The following is a 13,507-nucleotide window of genomic DNA, read 5'->3' as shown; positions in this document are numbered from 1 at the left end:
CCAGGAGAGGTTTTATTTGGTGTGATGAGGCTCTGCTACTCTCCAGTTAGAGTTCTTCACATCTTCTTTTGTATTAACATTTTTAAGAAATCATAAAAACTGATAAAGGTGTTCTGAGGGTGGTATAAGGCCCTAAAATTATAATTTCCTCTTCAAACCTTCAGCTGCTAAAATTCTTCCAAATCAGATTGCTGTCTGCACTGGTAGTATTTTTAAAGGTAAGTATCAATGTCTGTGATGCTCCATATAATTTAAAAGATTTATTAGAAACGTGAATCAGAAGTTTCAAAGGAGGTGTTGAGCAGTTGCACACTTGTTGATCAAGAAATTAATGACATAATACTTTAAAGCAGCTATGGGCCTCACAAGGTGCAAACTGGCTGTGCAGCCACCTGTTACACTTTAGGATGGTACAAGGAATAAGAAGAAATCCAGCTCTTGGGAGAAGGCAGGTGAGCTGGGGCAGGACATCTGCTGTCAATGACCTTCCCTCTGCAGCTGACTTGTTCTTTGGGTTTCTCTGCAGTTTTCCGGAGCTTCATTGAAAATTTGGAGGCTTTAAGCTCTTAGTTTGTATCCAGACTATGGTGCAATGGGCTTTGCACCCCAGGCTGCAATCCCAAGCTCCTGACGGTTCAGATCAGAGAACCCTCTCAGAGAGCACCACATGTCCATGTGTCTGCCTTCAGCTCTGGCTCCCATGTTTCTTCCTTTGTGTGAAGAGCAAGGCACAGGCAGAGCAATAATGAATACTAGGGCTGTCCTCAAAATAGGCCTGGCAGATGACCAGGCATAAATTGGTGTGGGTTAAAGGACAGATGTGATCCCAGACATTACAGTGGCAAGCGTGGTAGGGTAGCTGTGTATAGAAACAGGCATGAACTAGGACACTGAATCTAAGAGAAAATAAAGGTGGTCCCTGGCCAGCAACCCTGTCTATCTCCTAAAGGCCAATTCATTGGTGTTCCTGAATCCCAGAGGCTAATTGAAGGCTGTGGTGCATGCACTCGACCTCCCCCAGCCACACCAGCAGCAGTTTGGTCCAGGCTCCACAGGAGGGAAGGGCCTGAGCTGCAGCCAGGCCAAGAACTCCTTCCAGGAGACCCACAAGAAGCAGGACAGCACACTGAACGCCGGTAACTTGTGGGCACAGGGAGTCTTGTGCATACTTTTCCTACTGTATGCAATTGACTATGAGTCAACCACCTTATTCTATAAATACAACAGCCTGGATGAGCTCACTTTGAGCTCTCCCTGCTAAATAAGTGAGCTGTATGACAATCGTTTTACTATTCACAGGTCAGTGGATGAGCCCAATTCAAGCTCAATATTAATAATTTGGTTTAAGTAGATGCATACTAAATGTAATGAATTATTTAGAGACATAAGGTTGTCTGATTTTCTATTTACTCTTTGCTTCATGTTACTTAGTAAGCTGGATTTGCTAAAATTTTAAGCTGTAAAGTTCTGCTCATATTTACCAAAAGCAATTACAAACTACACCGAACACTTATAAGGCGTATGTTGCACTTCGCTGAGAAGAAAGGATTTATTCAGAGAAAACAGTATCTGCAAGGCTATGGACCATAAACAATGTCAACAGCTGAACAAAGCAAAGGCCCACATGGAATCAATGAAAAAGATCCAATGAGAAGCAAGAAGGTCCCAAAGTGAAATATTGCCATTGGGCTGAATCATGGTATGAATGGTCTGTAAAGTTATAAAGGTTTGTAGTTTTCTATGCTCAGGGGGACCTCTGCGCAGGTACCCAGCCTAAGCCAGCCCTTTTGCTATTCTACTCCATTAATTTTTTTATTTTCTAAGAATTTTGTCTCCTGAAAGACTGCTCTGCATATGGTTATCATGCCTTGCCTGAAAATTTGTCTCCGGAGTTCCAAGACACAGCCCCCAGAGTAAACGGTTTTCAGGGAGGGAAAGTGCCTGAAAGTTTGCTTCATGAATGGGTATGGGCAATTGGAGAGAAGGTAAGCAGCATTCAGCTTGACATATTTCCCCCATGCAGTAAATAACAGAGTGAACCCACCACCAAACTCTTTAAGTTGCACTGCTTTTTAGGTAATCTAAACATTGTCCTGCAGTATGCACAACCCTGAAATTACTCCCCTGCAGCAAAGGCTACCATTCCTGAAGAGTTAGAAGTGCTTACCAACAGGACAACATAAAGAAAAAAATAATTTTACTGAGAAATTTCAGCTGATTTTGCTGAGACTGCAGAAGAAACGAGGAGGGGGACATCCATGCACAGGCAGCTTCACAAGACATCATATACACCAGTATTCTTTGGAACCTGTCAGGGTACAGCTGCTGTAAGCTCAGGCTCACCTTCACTGAGTTTGACTGGTAGGCACAGCTCTGGTGCAGTAATGGCCTTGTGCAAATTAATTCTTTTGTGGCTTTCACATCAACTCCAGTGTGAATGAAGCTTCCTTCCTTGTAGAAATAGGAGAACCTCATGGTGAATGATAGCTGCAGAGGAAAAAGGGAAAACCCTTTCTTTGGTTGAGGACTCTGGAAAGTGGGCAAATTTTGGCCTGCCTTTTCTTCCTTGGCTGGGTTTCTTGGTGGTATCATCAGCCATGGAGTCAACCTTTGAGATGTGCTCTTCCTTTATATACCTGTGCTGCCTGCCCAAATGTCAGGCAGCTGGAGGACTATCCACCACACCTGAGGCTGGACCATGCAGGATGTGTTTAGAAATGTTTATGTGCACATTTATCTATGAAACTGTACCTGTCATCGTAAGCAAACATCTGTGGGTATATTCGTATCTTTAGAATTATACACATAGAAAAAAAATAGTTTTGAAACACAGACAATTTAAAATGAAGACTGTGTGCCTAGCATCAGTTCACCAGCACTGTGCCTATACAGATGGCATTTGTATGATTGGATACTTTTCTCTTTGCACAGTGAGCATTTGCTAAGTGCCTTCTCTTTTCCCTTATTGTTCATTATTCAGTTCCAAGTCCTTTATACTGAATGCTGTTTGAGACTTGCTCTGAAGACATAATCATTCTTTTCCTCTCAGGGCTTTTTCTCTTACAGTTTTTGTTTGAATGCTTCAGATGTATTAATGAACTTATCCTGACACTTTGCAAATGCCTTCTGCCCTGTATCACCTGGGGGATATTCCTCTCTGATCACAGACTGGCTATCCGTATGGTGCCAGACATGAGAAGAAGACTCTGCAGTCAGCCATGTTAAAGAGAGACTCTTCATCTTGACCTGTAATGTATGATGTCCCTGTCTAGGAGAACTTGCTATAACCTTATCTGCAAACTTAAAAATGAGGCATTGACTTAGTAGTCAGGTCAACTCTTCAGTCTTCTCCGTGACAAATTTGCTGAGATGATGACTTCCATTGAAAGGTTTGTTTTTCAGTGCTAGGTCATTTTTTGTGGCTCTTCTATTCAGCATCTTCACATCCTCTCAACACTGTGTCCAGATGCAGTGGCACCTCTTCATTTCTGCTTGGCCTTCCCTAGAGCCTGACCCCATGTTGAAGAGGCCCAGATATCAGGCAGATGACTGAAGATGGGGTCTGAGAATGGAAAATATTAGATAATCTTGAAAATAACTTTCCCTATATAGTACACAATGAGCTATTCAGGCTTTGAATAACAAAGAAATAAGAAAGCATGAGGACAGCATAAAGTCAAAACAACATAAAGAAACTTCCTTATGTGTCCTTTTCTCTAGCAGGCATATGGTTTGAAATACTCCTTCTCTACTTCATCTCAGCTCAATTGTGTTGGAAGTCATTGGGTAAAACCAGCCGATGAATCACAGAATCACAGAGAATCACAGAATGGCTGGGGTTGGAAGGGACCTCTGGAGATCATCTAGTCCAACCCATCTGCTAAAGTAGGTTCACCTAGAGCAGTTCACATGGGAATGCGTCCAGGAAGATCTTGAATCTCTCTGGAGAAGGAGACTCCACAACCTCTCTGGGCAGCCTGTTCCAGTGCTCTGGCACCCTCAAAGTAAAAATGTTTCTCTCATATGCAGATGGAACCTCCTGTGCTTCAGTTGGTGTCACGGAGGCAACCCACAGGTCAATTTTAGGGACCACAAGGTCCAAAACCAACTTTTATTAGACCAGCGAGGCACAGGGTTTTAGCACTCCAAAAGTGACTTAAATACAGGTTCGGATATCAGTGGAGGAAATTATTGAGAGGGGCAGCCACTAATACAACAGGAGGTCCACAGAGTGCATGCACGTGGCTTCACCAAAACAATGCCGGAGCCGTCCCCGAGTCCCGGAGGAGTACACACTTGCCTGAACACGGTGTGGGGTTATTTTTATAGAGATACACGTACTCGTAGTGAGTACGGAAAATGTGCACTCGCGATTGTGTGAGAGTAAATTTATAATACGCTCGCAGTCCTGCGAGAGTTATTTTACACGTGCAAATGTGCACGGAAAGAAAATACACTCGCGATTGTGCGAGGGGCTCTCGGCGGCCACTCGCGATTGTGCGAGGAATAAATTTACTTGTGCAAATGTCCGCGAAAAGTATAAATATACTCGCAATCCTGCGAGAGGTTTACTTACACCTGTGGCGGCGAGGCAAGCGGAGTCTCCATCCCAGGGAGGGGGCTCTCCTGGTGGCAGTGGCTAAGCTCGTGCTCCAAGAGACCCGCGGCAATAGGCGGAGTCTCGACGAGAGTCCCATTTTGTTATCTGATCAGACCTGACTGTAGGCATTGTATAAGCTTCTCTGCACCCCCCACACTGAGTGTGGGTGCCCCTGAAGCCTTCAAACATCCCCCACACTGGGCGCGGCTCAGTGTGCCTTGGCACTCCCTTCTTTTAATGTCCCAGGAGCCAGGGTGCTCTGGGCCAGACAAAAGAAGCTGTTAGCCTCAAGTAGCAGAGGAAGAGGGAGACGTGCCGTGCTGCAGGAGGGAGGGGGGGGTTGCAATCTGCCACAGTTGGTGTCCATTGCCCCTCATCCTATCATTGGGCACCACTGAAAGGAGTCTGGTCCCATCCTCTTGACACCCAATCTTGAGATATTTATAAACATTTATGAGATCCTCTCTCAGCCTTCTCTTCTCCAGGCTGAACAGACCCAGCTATCTCGGTCTCTTCTTATAAGACACTCCAGGCACCTGATCATCTTTGTAGCCCACCACTGGACTCCCTCCAGTAATTCCTTGTCCTTCTTAAACTGGGAAGCCCAGAACTGGACACAGTGCTCTAGATGTGGCCTCACCAGGGCAGAACAGGGCGGGAGGAGAACCTCCCTCACCTGCTGGGCACACTTCTCCTAATGCACCCCAGGATACCATTGGCCTTCTTGGCCACAAGGGCACATTGTTGACTTGTGGTCAACCTGTTTTCAACCAGAACTCCCACGTCCTTCACTGCAGTGCTGCTTTCCAGCACGTCCACCCCTAACCTGTACTGGTGCCTGGGGTTATTCCTCACAGACAACTCCCAAATCAGAACTTGCAAGCCTTATTCCTAAACCTGATGCTCTCTTATCCCTCTTCCACCAGTGCCAGGGAGCTGGCTGCTCATCCTTGGGCAGGACACAACAATCCTTATCCCAAACCCTGACTGTTTACTACATCCCCTGTGTTGTGTTACCCACCCACCCCTGGAAGACAATAAAGAAATAAAGTCATAACACAAACTCCATTCTCTTAAAAAGTGAAGCACTTGAAAAAGCTGGAGCTTCAAGGGCACAGGCAACTCTTGCGCTTATTATTTAAGTTGATGTTTGTTTCTGAGATGGAGACAAAAACACCTTGATCTTACATAGATACAAACTCCATGCATCCTTCAGGCTTTATTAAAAATATACACTACAAACAATGCTTTCTGAAGTGCCTCCCATGTAAACATACAACAGTGGTGAGCACGAAACAGATGAAAGCTATGATAAGTCAGCGAAACACATGGAACTGCATATGATACACTATATCAGCAGCATTTAAATAGAAGGTATAAAGCTATTTTGGAAAATGTGTGTTTAACATCATGTCGTGAAGATACCGTATGTTTTTTTTCATGTACTATATGTCAGCTGAAAGTGAATTTCATTATCTTGATTCATAATGGGGCAATGGGTGCAAACTGGAACACAGGAGGTTTCACTTAAATATGAGAAGAAACTTCTTCACAGTGAGGGTGACAGAACAGTGGAACAGGCTGCCCAGGGAGGTTGGGAAGTCTCGTTCTCTGGAGACATTCAAAACCCACCTGGACACCTTCCTGTGTAACCTCATCTAGGTTCCTGCTCTGGCAGGGGTATTGGACTAGCTGATCTTTTGAGGTCCCTTCCAATCCCTAACATTCTGTGACTCTGTGATGCTGTGATAATTAGAAAAAAAATCTCAGTCTCTTTATTTGGACAATCGTATGTGTGGCTGAGCAAGAAGGAAAAAAAAAAAGCAAACTAAAGGTAGTGCAGAGATTTATCTGTGGCTTAGAAACATGTAGTAATTCACATAGATAAGGAGATGTTTACTTGAGACACAAATCAAAAACAAACAGAAAAAAAACTTGAAGCTGTGTGCTCTTGGCAGGGAAGCCAGTAATGATTATCGAGTGCATGAATCTCAGTGTGGAATTATAGGCTGTGATTTAGCAGATGTGCTGCAGCATTTTGAACCTTCCTGATTTCCTGGCATTTTATGTGATGACTACCTCAGTTCCACACTATTTAAAATGAAATCTTAGAAACACATGAGGCCAGAGCATCTCAAAATACCTGTGGCTAGAGCCATAATGAATGAAGAAAGGGGTTGCAGAGCCAAATAATGTTTTCAATAGGACTCAAGATATCTGGCCTTTAGATTATGATATAACTGTGCACGATTTTTACAAGTGTCCTGTAAAGATGTTTAATTGCACTATGTTATCCAGCCACTAGATGTCTGCATACTATAGAGCTTCAGGCAGAGTTTGGTCCCCAGCATTAAAGGCAAAGAAAGAAAATTCGTATCTGTGGATAACTCTCTGTACCATACTTTGGCATCTGTTTTTCTTTTTGAACCTGTGCCTCTTGTTCAGGGAGGGATCTGTGGGGAAATAAATACTCTGCAAGAAAAATTACATATATGAAAATTGAGGCTAGTTTCTATTAAAAATGGAAAAAAAAAAACACGGTAGATTAAGCTATTTGTTGAATTCACACCTACTCAGATAAAATTCACAAACAAAAGCTGGAAATCAAATCCAAATTGCCACTACCTAAGTCGTTATGAATCCCAACTATGCAGGTCATGTGGTGCCACAAAGCAGCAGTAACACGCATTGAAGACAGCAGCAAGTCAGGGTGGCTACAAAGACAATCCTGAGACCCCAGTGGGTGCTCAGTGCACCCGTGGTTCGGGGCATTGCTCGCCTGGCATGGCTGCAGGTGCATCAGAGATCTTCGAGTTGGTGGCTGCAGAGCCACCAGTGGCTTTGAGGAACACCATGAGTCCCAGCGCTTGTTTGCCTCCAGTTCTTCAGGGAGTCCTGTTGGTTTTGATGCTTCTTACTTGTGAAGTGGAATTTAATTTTGATTTTAATGCAGTCAGTGCTGTTAGGAAATGCAAAGCTGAGAGCTGTGAGCACTGTGAGCTCAGGTATACACCCCAGGGGCTTCCTCTGTAATAATAAAGATAAGGTAATAATTTATTACTCTAAAGCAATGAACACCCCTTTCCTGAACAATAGGACAGCCCAGAATGAGTGTGCACTGCATGGGCAGATGTTTACATACCTGTTTGGCATAAACACTTTTCTCACAAGATTTCCCCAAGGCACAATGATGGGCAGCCTTTCCTAGGTATTCAGTGTGCTGAAATGCCAAGAATGGGATGGGGAAAAAAATCCTCTGCTTTCAGGGCCCTTGCTGCTGCCTGCAAAGCAAGTATTGCTTGGATTTAGACACCCACCTTCAGATGTCCCTGTTATCTGTGTTCACAAACTGTGAACAAGTGAAGTTTGTGAAGTTTTGTGAATACTACTGGTTTACACAAGGTAGTGCCTGCAGCGCCTCAAATGAGCACCAGTATACAGGCAGATTGTGTCCTATAACCCGTAAATTTGAACTGTGCCTCCTCCCTCTAAGGCCTCTTGACACCTGCATCATGCTGCTTCTGTTTGTTTGCCCCAAGATACAACTTCCTCTTGCTTCTCCTGTCCAGACGCCTTCCACTGCTACTGTGGGTTCTTTCTCAAATGCACTTAGTAGTGAGTGGCTACAGTGCACAGCAGCCTTTTGTGAGCCACTTGATATTATATTATTTACCCTTTCCCAAAAGGATTTTAGCACTATATTGTGTTCAGGCTTTCCCTGCTGCTTTACATCTCTTGGTTAGCTAATCAAGTAACAGTTCTTAAATCCACTTTCTCATTAACAAAATTAAATCTAATATTAAGGATTCATTCTCATTTTAGAGTTGATTACCATAATTGTAGTTAGTGTTCCATCACAATTAACTTTGTTTTTAATCACTAAAAGGCTAACAAGCTCATTTCAAACCCTTTTCATTTGGTAAATGCAGAGAAGGAAGATCCAATTGGTGTCTTGCAGTTATGAGTTGCAGAAACTTTTGCTGTCCATAATAGTAGGTGTCAAATTCGTGAAGCTGGAGGACAGAGTGACGAGGACATTTTTTCACTTTTAAGAAGTGGAGGTGTAACCAGTAGGTTGCATTTCTTTTTGAATAAGCAGAATCCCATGTCCTTTTATGTGAGTGGTAAATTGTGGCATTCATTGCATTTCTGTACAGTCAAAATGTTTTAGTTTACAAAAATCCTGACATTATTTTGGATGGATAATCTATCTTGAGACAAGAGCCTACAGCGTGTATAATCTTGGAGTCTCGAAAGTAAGGATCCAGTGAAGCCCTTGGAAGATGGGTCCTTGTTTTACCTGTAAGGAAAGAGTGCCCTTTTTGATATTTCTAGTACTTTTCTGAAGCAGAACAAAATCTTATTATATGTCAGTATACTCTAAATTACCAAGATTTTGAATTTCAATGAGTTTTAGTCACATTCTATAGGACTTTTGTTACATCAGCTAAATTTCTCTTTTCATTTAGTCTCCAGTTCCTTTCTAGACCAACCCGCATTCTACCTTTGTTTTGTTAAATAATTGTTTTTGTTTCTCAAAGAGAGAGAGAGAGAAATAATGCTCCTTGAGAAAGTATTTGGCAGTTGTCCTGTAAATGACAAGAGTGACAGTGTGTGGTTACATTACTGTGTCTAAACAGCAGAGACTTTGTGATCTTGAATACACATCTCATCTTACTAATTAGCCAGTTAGAAAAGAGCAATCTGGTATTACTTTCTTAATCTTTTTATATAGAAAGACATCCATATTAATGATGAGATTGCTCTTATGGTTTATTTTATAATACTTCTTTTTCCCCAGTTTCTAAGAAAGAAGAACCCAAATATCTTTGATTTTGGCAAGCTCCTTAGGCAACAAGAGACAAGGTGATGAGATACCCCTATTCTCCTCACTTTCCTTGTGCCTGTTCCTTTCCCCAGCAGCCAGAAGAAGGTGAGAAAAAAACTCAAAACATGGTCTCCTTCCCACCAGCAAATTCCAACTGACATTTTAGCTGTGATGTTCATCTACATGCAGGGGTAGAGCTATTGTAGCCTGAAACAAAACAGTTGCACATGTAAGAGGAGGACATTTAGCTAGAGGAAGGAAAGGACTTAGAAATCTGTCAAGTCTAAATCTGCTCTCAAGAAGTTTTTCGATTACTAATTTAATGAGGTCATGTGGTATTTTTTTTATCTCCTTAGTCTCTTAAATTGTCTTTCATTAGATTTTAATGAGATTTTCTTCATCTCCTCCAGATAGTGTCCTCCCATTTTATTGGTGCATTTTCCCTATTTGTTTCCAGCTGTACAGCCTTACATTCAGAGCTGTAGTAAAAAAAATTCGAGTCCATATGTGCAATCCAGACTGCTTCACTCAAGTGACTCGCAATTACTTCCAATCAACAACATTAAAGTGGAAAGGTTCACTCTATTTGGCCTGGTCTTCATAAAATAGACCACAGATTTTCACCCAGTAATTCCTTCTTCAAGTCGAGAAGCTTGCGTTGACCTTCTGCCTAGTCTTGAATTACCTTTAATCTGTATTCTCAATGCTTTACATCTGGTACTATGTGTAACCACGTTTGCATTACATGCAGTTTTGTGCATGGTTTTCACATCTGTTGTTTCACGTGCTATTTTCTTTTTAAGTCAGATCTCATTCTTTTTTGCTTATCAGCATTCATACAGCTTTTTTACTTTTAACTTTCTTCCTAGATTCTTTCTGTCACATACCATTTCTGTCAACAGGGTGCATGCAGGCTGTGCTTCCACAGTGTAAGATCTGTGTGCTCCTGGATCATCCCGTGGTACAAATCTGATTCGAATAAGGAACAGGCATATTTCTGATGAATTAGCCAGAGTACAGGGTATGGATGTATGCCAGGCTTTATCCCAACTATGGGTAAACAGATGATGTGTATTCGGCATAAAATTAGAGTGGGCAGGATGAGCTAAAAACTGATCTGTCAAGACAGATTGAAGTTGTACTAAGAATTCAAAATATTTGGAACAAATTTGAACTGACAGACTGAAGTTGTTTTAGTGTTTTGTGTCATATGGCCACAGGGTTTTTGATCTTGTAATAAGCATCTTAAAACAAGTTTACCATCTTGTTTGACTACAGCCTCAGTAACACCAACGTCAGTGAAGTAATAAAGTTTATGATATTAAGACCAGAACGAATACTTCAGGTAATTTCAGCTGATCCCTGAACAACCCGGAAAGTAGAATTTCCTTCATTAATCCACATTGTGTCCAATAACCTGCTGTCATTCTCTAATATCAAGGACCCATGAGAGAAAAATACGTGAAGCATCCAATATTACAATGATGTTAGGCCAATACAGTCACCATGTCATTTAGGCAGTATGTGTCTGGGACTTGTACTGAACCCTGGCAAACCTGCTAGCTTAGAAACAGCCATCCTCAGCCTGAGCCTTGGCACTGTGTCCTTTCAGAGGGTATTTAGCCTGGCACACTGATCCATACTGTGCTGTGGGGAGGGGCTGGTGAGACACACGTGCCCTAGGATGCTGCTCCCAGCTGCCTTTCAGTTACTTGCACCTCAGCCCTGGAGCATGGTATGAGAAGGCTCTGCTGCTCAGCCTCTTCTGGGAAACTGCTTTCTAGGAGACAGGGGTGTGGACTGAGTAGGAGAAGTCACTCATTTGGACCTCACCAAGAGACGGTACTGCCTGTTACCTTCTTCCAGCAGAGATGGGGCAGAGTGGGTGTGCTGCTTGGCTCGGCTCGGCAGCCCTCTGCTCCCCTGGTGCTGGCAGCCAAACAGCCACCAGTAGAATAGAAAGAGGAGCTTAGACAAGCACTGGTCTGATCAGGGAGAGGCAGGCATCAGCAGCTGCCTGTGCTCAATCTGTCTGCGGGAGCTCTTCTCTGCCATTGCTGTGCCACAAGCTGAGTGGTGTGGCTGCCAGCATCAGCCTGGATAGGAGATGAGAGATGCCAAGGCTGCCTCCCACATCTGGCTGGCATCTGTAGCTTAGGGCAAGGCACCAACTGTGGATAAGAGACAGCTGTGGCTCATGGTTGTCAAACTGGGTAACACCATTGCCTGCTACTTGCCAGCTGAGATCTGTGTTCGGCCATTGGAAGCTGCCTGATCTTGCAAGGAGTTAGCAGGCTCGACACATCCAGGCTGGTACCTCAGCCAGGCACAAGATGGAGATGCAGTCTAAGAGAGCACCACCAGCCCTGGAAACTGCAAAAGAGAGCAGCTTAAGTAGAAGCTCCTCCAACCATTACCAGGGGGAAGCCAGAACTGATGACGAACTCTGAACTTCATGAGATAAAATTTGTCCCTGCTCATTTGTATATCTGAAGATTAGGCATACAATTAGGGAGGCAGTTGAGTGAAAAGATGAGAAGGAAAACAAACAGGACACAAATCAATCAAAACAAATGCAGAATCTGCAATCAGATGATGGGTCTTAAGTGAAGAGCCAAAAAAGGGTGCTGACCACTCCTGACAGGGACACAGGAATCTCTTTGTGGACGTAAAAGGAGTGAAAAAGATCTTTCTGCTTTTATACATTTTTAATACAATGATTAAACAGGGGATTATAGATATATAAAAGAGTTTATGCACTTATTGGGAAAAATGTTTATCCCTTTCTACTCACTTAAGTGCGTAAGATGCCTTGATCGGATGGTATATGGATTGCATTTGGCCAAAGTGTAACACATTTCTCTGAAAATGACTGAGTCACCTCTGTAAATACTCTACTCTGGGCACATTCAGGCATCACCTGACAGAAATAAGTCTTTCTTGCTTCTGTTACTCCTTCAGCTCCAGCTGCGGGACAAATGGGTCTGTTCTCTTTTTCTGACTCACAGATCTTCAGGATATGTGTTTTTAAACAAGGAATATCTTTGTTTATTTCCTGTTTTCCAGGTACTGGAGGATCATTAGGGATGGTCCAAACTCTTCTCTCCTTCAAAGCTCTATTCAGGACCTGTGTCTTACATGCTACCTCAGACAAGTCATCTCTGAGCCATAGAAGGTGGCCTAAAAGTGACTTGTCTGCTTATGATGTTTGTTATGCACTTGCAGAAGTTTTCCTCTTGCCAGAGCTGTGGTAAGAAAATCTAGTACCCGGAGTGTCTAACAGTTTTCCCTTCTAATAATGAATTCTGAATAAAATAAAGTTCAAATACTTAAATTCTCAGATAAATATTTAAATATCAGGGTTACAGACACCTCTCATTGATTCTTCACAGCAAGTTACTACAAAATGGCATTGATTCTGCCAAACCATGTAGTCAGTCTCTTGAAAAAGGGATTGCTGGTATGGCTGGAAATGGCTGGGCTCAATGCTACCTGCAGTCAGATCAGCTCTGCTTTGGGAAAGAAAGGCAGAGCCATCCCAGTGGCCTCGATGGGTCTTTTGGAGGTCTGAATTTTCACTGCTGGATCCAGGTGCTCAGGTCTTGAGCTGGAAGGACATAATAAAAATGCTCATTCTTTTCAGGAAGGAGGTTTGTATAGGAGTAGCCAAAACAATGATTCATCTACTCTCCCATGGGTTCTACTTGGGTGAAGTCTGATGAGGCATTTCCAAGCAGACTGGACAAAAGCATTTGCTCCCAGAGGTCTCCTCTTGCTGTGCACAAGCCTATTGCTGCTGTAAAAACACAGGGATGTTGAGCTGCCCTGTCTAGTCCTGTCCCAGAACTGAGGCAAGGGTGGCTGATGAGTATTTGTGTAACTCGCTTTAGAGGACTTCCCATGTGAGCCTTCCCTGTCTCCTTAGAAAGCTTTTCCTCCATGCTGACCACACTCAGCTTCAGTGACCATGTTCTCTTACTTTGACCCCATCCCTCTTGGGTCCTTCAGGGAATGGTCATGGTAATGCAGCAGGACACCATGAGGACTGGGGGCTCCCCAGGGTGGCAGAGCAGGTCCTG

At 43.2% G+C, this 13,507-nt stretch overlaps 1 protein-coding gene across 1 annotated transcript in view; it reads left to right on the top strand.

The window, feature by feature from the left end:
* The window catches only part of CA8 (carbonic anhydrase 8), a 67,623-nt gene extending 54,928 nt beyond the window's left edge, over nucleotides 1-12,695 (top strand). The window contains exon 9 of the mRNA XM_065053623.1: nucleotides 12,495-12,695. The gene's annotated coding sequence lies outside the window, so the exon portion shown is untranslated. The remainder of the gene's footprint in view (nucleotides 1-12,494) is intronic.
* The last annotated feature ends 812 nt before the right edge of the window (nucleotides 12,696-13,507 follow it).

This window comes from Columba livia, chromosome 2 (genome assembly GCF_036013475.1).
Source record: "Columba livia isolate bColLiv1 breed racing homer chromosome 2, bColLiv1.pat.W.v2, whole genome shotgun sequence".
NCBI lineage: Eukaryota > Metazoa > Chordata > Aves > Columbiformes > Columbidae > Columba > Columba livia.
The sequence above is the reverse complement of the archived record's forward strand: the minus strand, read 5'-3'. Positions and strand labels throughout refer to the sequence as shown.